The 8,358-nt window shown below is 39.9% G+C and overlaps 1 pseudogene; it reads right to left on the bottom strand.

Annotated features, from left to right (window-relative positions):
* Positions 1-1,299: 1,299 nt before the first annotated feature.
* Positions 1,300-6,016, bottom strand: LOC117833696 (3-hydroxyisobutyryl-CoA hydrolase 1-like; annotated as a pseudogene).
* Between the last annotated feature and the right edge of the window lie 2,342 nt (positions 6,017-8,358).

Below are 8,358 nucleotides of genomic sequence, written 5' to 3'. Positions count from 1 at the left end.
GAGCATCAAAAAGGTAATACACAGATCTAAAAAAATTGATCATACTGCTATTGCTATTTTGTTGCAATTGTTATTTTATTGTCTCTTGTTCAAATCTAGTTCTGACATACACAAGTCAATATCAGATTCAAATGAACCTATGCCTCCTGCTGCTCCAGTTGAGTCAAAGAGCAAAAGGAAAAAGAAGCCTACTAAAAAGAAAACCACCATTTCTATGCTGCCACTTGACAGTCCTGCAATGGGCATAAGAAGTAAAAGGGTGGATCCTGCTAGCACTGCAATGAGCACAAGGAGCAAAAGAAAGCTTAGCCTGTGATCCTCATGTATCTGTGAATTTGGACTCCGCTTTGTGTGTGAACTTACATGTATCCGTGAACCTTTTTATCTGTGAATCTTTGTTTGTGAACTTGCATGTGAATTTGAACTCCTATGTGAACTTGCATGTATATGTGAACCACTTTGTGTTTGAAGTTAATGTGATGCCAGTCTGTGAACTTCCTGTATCATGTGTCATCATCATGCTGCGTAAATGTTGAAAAAAAATATTGTATACAGGTGTTAGAAATCAAGCTGCCTGCAGCCAGCAAAAATGAAATGATTAGAAAAACGGCAGCCAGGCAGCCAGTATGCATGCGCCCAGCCAGAAAAGATTAGAAAAAAAAGGCACCCAGTCGCATGCATGCGCCCAGCCAGGAAAAATGAGGCAGAAAAAAAAACGGCAGCCACTCGCATGCATGCGCCCAGGGGCAGGAGAATGAGGGGGAAAAAATGGCAGCTGCATGCGCCCGCGCGATCTGCATGCGCTGCATGCATGCGCCAGCGAGTCTGCATGCGTTAGGGGCAAAATGGTCTTTTTAACCGGCACTTAACGCCGCTAACGGAATGGACCGCGGTGTTATATTAGGGATGAAAGTTGGAGTGAGTGTCAAATAGGGATGAAAGTTGGAGTGAGTGTCAAATAAGGAAGGAAGAAAATTTTAGAGAAAAAAAGAAACGACTCATTTTCCCAGTGTCAAATAAGCAATTTTCTCTTTTCATAACGCCAGTTTATCTAGTGGTGGGGTCCACACACCGCTCTGGGACAAGGCAGGTACCATTGCTGCACGGATGGTCTGTCCTAGCTGCACGATAGAGTGATGAGAGGACAGCTAAGTGAGAGGGTAAGTCTAGCTAGGGGCAATTTTATCCTATCACATGAATAAAGAAATGAAAAAGTATTCAAATAATTAGAAAGGCCAATTATGGCATTATGGTGAGAAGATATCATTTGATAATTGTCAAGCATTACGTGGGATGTCATTGTAGCAAAGCCCGCTTTTGATGATAACAGAATCCCAAATTTCTCGTACAAAGCTCGTTGGCTATCACAAAACCGTATGAGGTTACAACAGCAACAAGGCAATTGTAATTATTCTGAAACAAGGCAATTGTAATTATTCTGAAATGGAAACAACTTCACTTAGAAACGTTAACGAGTCTCTACTGTGGTAAAATTTGACATATAAGGCATATGCAGTTTTATTGTGCTAGTGGTCGGCAATCTGCACTGACTCTTCAAACTTCAGTTGATGTGTTATTCTGACCACTATTGAGGTTTCGTTGAACTCTTTGCCCAAGACTTCAATCAAAGCTTGGACTCAGTATTAATTCCATTGTAACGTCTGGTAGGTAGGTTCAAATCTTCGCACCATGGATCATCCATTCTTGAGAAATATTGTTCAACTGCCTCGTCATCCACTTGTTCCAACCTTGGAGGCATCCACTGCAAAGTACCCCCATAAAAACCATCACCATCATCCAAAGGTTATTTTAGATAAAATAAGCTGTCAGAAATAAATTTTGATCCGAATATGCTAAATATGAAATTATCCTAACCCTTGGGTTTTGATCTTTATCTATCAGTAAAGCTCTGCTTCCCTGCAATAGGAATTGGATATTAGGTATATAGTCCTTGGCCTGCAAGGATGAGGAAGTAGAGAGATCTTGAATGAAAATGAAAAGTGTTGAAGATGTTGATATTTACCTCATAGAAGTCTTTGCTGAAGTCACCTTGCAGGACATGGCAAACTATCCTATATTCTCGACGCAAGCACTCCCCAATAGTTTCTGTTCTCCCTTCTCTTATCTTAAATCAAAGATAAAAAAACAAACAATGAACCAACTATTTTCTTGTGGACACTACTGAGGCGGTAGACTAATTATATAAAGATATGAGGTGCTTTGTGTTGGATACCGATCTCAGGGAGATTTTTAGACTGGTAGGAGAAGCCTTTTTCAAGGACTGGATTGTCACAACCACCCATTCATCAGCCAAATTTGAGGCCACTTGCTCCTGACATAATAGATATTTATTAGTTTTGCGGACAGAACAGGTGAACCCATAGATATAGCTGCAGTTACTGTTATAAAACTCACAAGAGCTGATATAATTTCTTCAACTGTCCTTTTGGAAAAGCATTTATTGATGATTTCCAACCTGGGGAGCACAAGAGAATCAAATTAATGAAATTATGAATCAGGCCATGTTTCAGTCATTCAATTAGAAAGTCTTACCTGTTCAAAGAACTGTTTTCTTTCAGTGGTGGCTTTTCAGCAAATTGATTGATAATACCGCACACAGCAGAAGTATTGGACGTATCCAACTTTTTAAGTGATTCTTCCAGCAATGCCAGCCTCTGGGGAATAAAGATAAGTATTTACTAGGAGTTATAGACTAATGTAGATATAGTACATACACAGCCTTATTAATGATGCCGGCCAACAAATATTTAGAGCATACAAAGACTATATCAATAAGGTTAGGATTTATGCAGCATGTTCCAGTAATAACCATAAATGTAAGAGGAAAAATCATATCTGAAAGCAAAAATTGACAGCTATAGTAGTTGTTTTCCGTTCCAAGAATGTATAGAGAATTGAAGGGGGTGCTTGGTGATGCTCTCGGTTAAAAATGAAGTTACAAGTGAACCTACATTTGACCGGACAAAATGAGTTGCCAGACCACATGCAAGCATTTCCGCACCATCCAATCTGGCACCAGCAAGAGCAACATACTCTCCTGGACAAAGACATGATAACTGTTTAGTGAACAAGATCCCCAAAGCTACCTTTGCCATCAACTAGAAGGCTGACCACACTCAGTACAATCAAATAAAACCAGAATTTGGTAACTCTTTGTTTCTTTACTAGATAATTATATCTCCAGAATCGCTTCCATGCTAACATAGATCATTTGCATGAAGCACACTTGCTAGAAATTAATTAAGCGCATGGAAATTCTAAAATTGCAAAGGAGAATATGAGGGTGCATAATATTGAAGGGCTACAAGTAGTATCCAGCAATATTAAATACATGGCAAGGACATGGCTACACGCAATTCAACTGAATAAAGGAAAGAGATATAAGCTAACCATAGAACCCGGGTAGCCTAGACAGAAAATATGAGGCCCCTACATCTGGAAAGAGACCCAGAGCTGTTTCTGGCATTGCAAAAACCTGCATGAATACAATATTTGAAATGTAAATGATAAAGATTTTGGCACTTGAAATTATTCTGATTTTCTAACAAAAAGCAAGCAACTCCATAATATTCCAAATGTGTAGAATAACTGCAAGAACCGATCAAGCTCACAAAAGGGAAGTTTTTGTTTAATAACTGAATGTATGAAACCTAGTCCCAAAAACATTCTTGCCTAATATTCATCAGAAAGGGAAGTTAAAAGCTGTGCTGAATAATTACACAAAATCGCTCATGTGGATGCATTGTTCTTCAACCTAGAGAAATAATATGCCAATATGGGTATGTTTTGTGAAAACGTTATTAGTTCTGTCATTTCAAATTTTATTTATGACTTTAAGATCCTGAAAAGTATATTTTGTAGACCGTGCACCTTATGTGATATTTATGGGTATCATGCAGTACTATCATGTGACATTTATAACAAAATATAATTTTCAGGGTACTAAAGTCATAAATAAATTTGAAAAGATAGAACTATAAGTTTTGTGCAAAATTAAATATGGGTATGTTTTGTGCAAAAGTTATTAGTTCTATCTTTTCAAATTTTATTAATGACATTTATGGGTATGCTTCTAGAACTTAGAATGTGACATTTATGTACTATCATGTAGTACTAGACAGAACACATTTAGAATTCCAACTTAAATTATATTGGAGGGTAAGTTCAAAAAACATCTCTCAGTCACACTACAGTTATATAGTATCTCACTTGGAAACATAAACACTTAACACCACCAAATTCTATATTGTATGGGACAAAATTCAGATGGACCTTATACAAGTAGATCTCTTGCTGCCTCATGGCATGCAAAACTTTGTGCGTCGTAAGTTTGTAATGACAGCCGATCTTGAATAGATAAGTAACAGCGGAAGAAAAATATCACTTGATCTGAGTTTGGTTTGTAGCATATACCGTCTTATCGGTAGCAACTCGAAATCTTCCATGTAAAGAAACACCAGCACCTCCACCCATGACAATTCCAGTTAGAAGAGAAACCTATAGTTAAATTGTCTAGCCTTTAGAGGCAAGGAACAGAAAAATGAATAACTACAATGAATAACTATGAAGGGATGCAGCTCACCTGAGGTTTGGTATAAGTTGCAATTATGTAATCTAACGAATACTGATTTCTGAAGAACACTTTAAATATATAGTTAGTGAAAATATATACATACTGGTATCAGATACCTTCATAATCAACAATTTAACTCCATCTTCTTCCTCATACGCAACGAAACACCTCAAGAGTCCCTTGATCTGCAACATAGATGATGAACAATCATCCTGTCCCCACTATTCTAAATGTAAATCTGGGTACTGTGTAATATGCTAAAGGCTTCTCTTTTTATTAAGCATTTTTGCCTATTTTAACTGTGTGTGCTTTTGCTGCAAGTGCAACCATTGAAACAAGAAACAGCTAAAGCATCTCTTGATGTGGAGGCTCGAATGTTTCTATTCCATTATCTAAAAAAGAGAGCTCTTACATACCATTGCGGAGGACAGTGCATTCAACTGCTTTGGCCGGTTCAAAATCAGTGTCCGTGTAGACCCATTTTCTTCTACCAAAAGCTGGCAAATTATAGAGGATAGGAAAAAAATGTTTTCAGCTCTTGTAGAAAGAACATCAAATGGTTGTGGTACAGCAAGTTGACCAGTGCATAATTGCACAATACAGTTTGCAGTAATGATACAGCTCACAAGACCGTGGTGTGTGAATTGTTTTCTAAACATACTCCAGCGTCATCATCATGATTCGCAAATCACAGCTTCTAGAAACCTCGCCAACCTGATTGAATCTCGGAACTTAAGTATGGACAGGGCAAATAAAGAATTGATTAACGAAGGCATTACAACCTGACTAGCTCCTTGACTGAGGGCTACATAGATCCTCTTTGGTAGGATTTTGGCTTCTTTGGCTTGTGGTGAAAGAAAAAAGTAGCTTCGCCAGCTGCTATTTCATTTGGAGAAGCCGTTTGCTTGTATTTCTTTTGAGCAGAAGCAGTCACAAACGGCGGCCCGCGCCATAGTCATCGTTGCAGGATCTTTAAATCCTTTAAGCCTAACTATCCATTCCCGGGCTGCTATTTCCATAAATCAGGAAGCACGCAATGATCAAGAGCAACCAGCGCAATTAGTCTAGCTAGCAGCAACTGATCAGGCAGCATCATCTTCAGGGTAACACAAAACTCGTTCGATAAACGTTAAGCAATCAAGCGAGCGAGCTAGAGCGGCATGTGTACAGCAGATGCAGTCATGCAGAGACGAAGGAGAAGCAATAACGGTAGGTGACACGGACAGGGCAGACCTGGTCGGCCTCTGCACCCCCAGTGCTTTCGGGACGCAGCGAGGCCATCTCTCTTCCTTCTTCCTCGCGCGGGCAAAGCAAACGTCTGGAGGCCGGCGCCGACACCGAACACCGGTAGCACTACTCTCACACTCACTCTGAAACACACCCGTACAGAGCACAGAGGAGAGGAGCCAATGCTTGCTAGTGCTGGACTTGCTGGTGCTTTTGCTCAGGCTTCTTCCATTCGTACTTATAGGGAGAAGCAGAACACTATGGCGTGTATGGCCTTCCCATCCGATCCTAATGTGTGTTCATAGGTCAGCACAGCTATAGTTTTGCATGCCTTATTTTCTAAGGAACTGCACGAGACAGCAGCATGTTACTATTGACGAAGCGTAAAGAATACAAGACATTACGTGAAGACGCACAATAATGAAGCTCACAAAATTTACGGCCCTGTTTATTCATGACGGGTCTCTTCATGGGAGAAAAGGTGACGGGCGAACGTTGGTAGCCTATATCACCTTTTACTGTGAACCTTTTCCACTCTGGCGTCTGGCCCTTTTTCCATTTCGGACTAAGTCCTTTTTCCCTAGCAACGCTGCACCCTTGTTGTTCACCACCACGGTGCTGGATTTTCTCCTCCTCCGTGAAGCTGGTACTTTCACTGCTGGTTGGTGACTTAAACTGGAAGCAAAGATCACTTTCCCTTCCAGTTATTTAACTGCCACCGCTAGATAATATGCATTTTGTACGAACCCCCTTCGGTAGTGTATTCGCAACTGATACGCTAAAAGAAATGTTCTCTCTGTTGTAGTGCTTTTTATTATTTTTCTCTTGAGTCGCCGACGGTTTTCCTGATATAATTCATATATTTCCTAAGGGTTTTATCGAATCACCAAACAACATAGTTCTAATTAACAATCTCATTACTAATGGTTATAATACGTGTAGTTATCTAAATATACTGAAAATCATCCACCAGGCAAGTGTGCAGAAGAATGAGATCACTCTTTCGAGCTTGGAGAGATCAGAGAAATTAAACTTCCGGGTGTTCTAATAAGGTGCAAGTCATCGTCTGCCCTCGCGTGCCTCGGAAGTACTCCCTCCATCCCAAATTACATTCGTTTTCACTTTTCTAGATGTATGTATGTGTAGATACGTAGCAAAAACTATGTATGTAGAAAAAGCCAAAACGAATAGTAATTTAGGACAGAGGGAGTAGATAGTACATATTGTAAAATTGGAGGCCAGCCCTCAACATTAAGAATCATACGTCCAAATCATCTCATCTCATGCTATTATATATTGACTTCCCAGGTCCGGTCTACAATAGCCACGCTGTGATGAAACAAGAAAATGGATCAGGTCAGCAATGTTCACGTCAGCTCGACATCGGATGCAACTGTCATGCATTCTCTCAAAGAATATGTCCAGGTCAGCCATTTTTGGCCGGAGATCGAGCTGGTCTCGGTTCATACGGGTCATACAATTCAAATTAGTATGGCTTGAACACAGCAGAACGAAGTTGGCCTTTCGGTTTGCGAGGTCGTTGCACTCCCCAAGATTTTTTATTTCGTTGAGGGCATCGCAGCAACTTGTCATACTTAACTAAGATGCCAGCTTCATTCAAAGAACAGATTCAGTGTTCCACATCAGAGATGCGAAACGCTGACATCACCTGATATTTTAGAAGTGACATCATTGGCTTTGGATTGTTCACATGGTTACTTCAGATGATATTCAAATGCATGGCATACATCATCCTGATTGCAAATTGTTGTAATGTAATGTTTATAATTCGGTCCTTTACTTCACTAATGTTCATGTCAACTCAATCTAGGATAGATTCTGGCTCCAAATAACAGCTGTCGGCTTGCGAGATTACGTGCGCCAGGATTTCAGTGAGGGCATCCTCGCAACATGCCATGTACTTAAGTAAGGTGATCAGTTTGTCTCAAAGAACAGATTCAGTGTTCCACATGAGCGGTGCCCATTTAATTTGTTTGCACGTTGTTAGTATTGTAATTAGCCAGCTTGGACTATTTATTTAGACGGGGAGTTGTTACTTTCAGACTGGACGGAGAAGTGTCTCAACATTATTTTTGAAGTCTCACATTCATCGGCACCCATAAATCCATATGCTGATGAACAACATGATGAGTTTAGTTAGAAACTAGTGAAACATCCTGTTAACAATTTCAATAGTACACAAAAGATGTTTCGCCCTTTAATTCAGTGGCAACAATTTAACAACCTTTGATTTCATCACAAAGTATATATCCTTACGAATGATGCATATGGACATGTGTTAACGTGGCTATTCGGCCAGTTATAAGGCCACCTTTGACAGTTAGATTACTCCTCCAATGGCTCATCTTTGAAACAATCTTCCAAACAACGGTGGGTTCCATACTTTACGGCTATGTTACAGAACATGCATGCTACTTGGGCTGCACGCCTGCACCTACCGTTTCTGCATCATATGCAAATTGTAATGTTGATAATTGGACCCATACTTTAATGAATGAGAGAAAGGGGCAGGTCTG

Source organism: Setaria viridis, chromosome 8 (assembly GCF_005286985.2).
Source record: "Setaria viridis chromosome 8, Setaria_viridis_v4.0, whole genome shotgun sequence".
Taxonomy (NCBI): Eukaryota; Viridiplantae; Streptophyta; class Magnoliopsida; order Poales; family Poaceae; genus Setaria; species Setaria viridis.
This window is presented reverse-complemented; position numbering and strand designations above follow the sequence as displayed.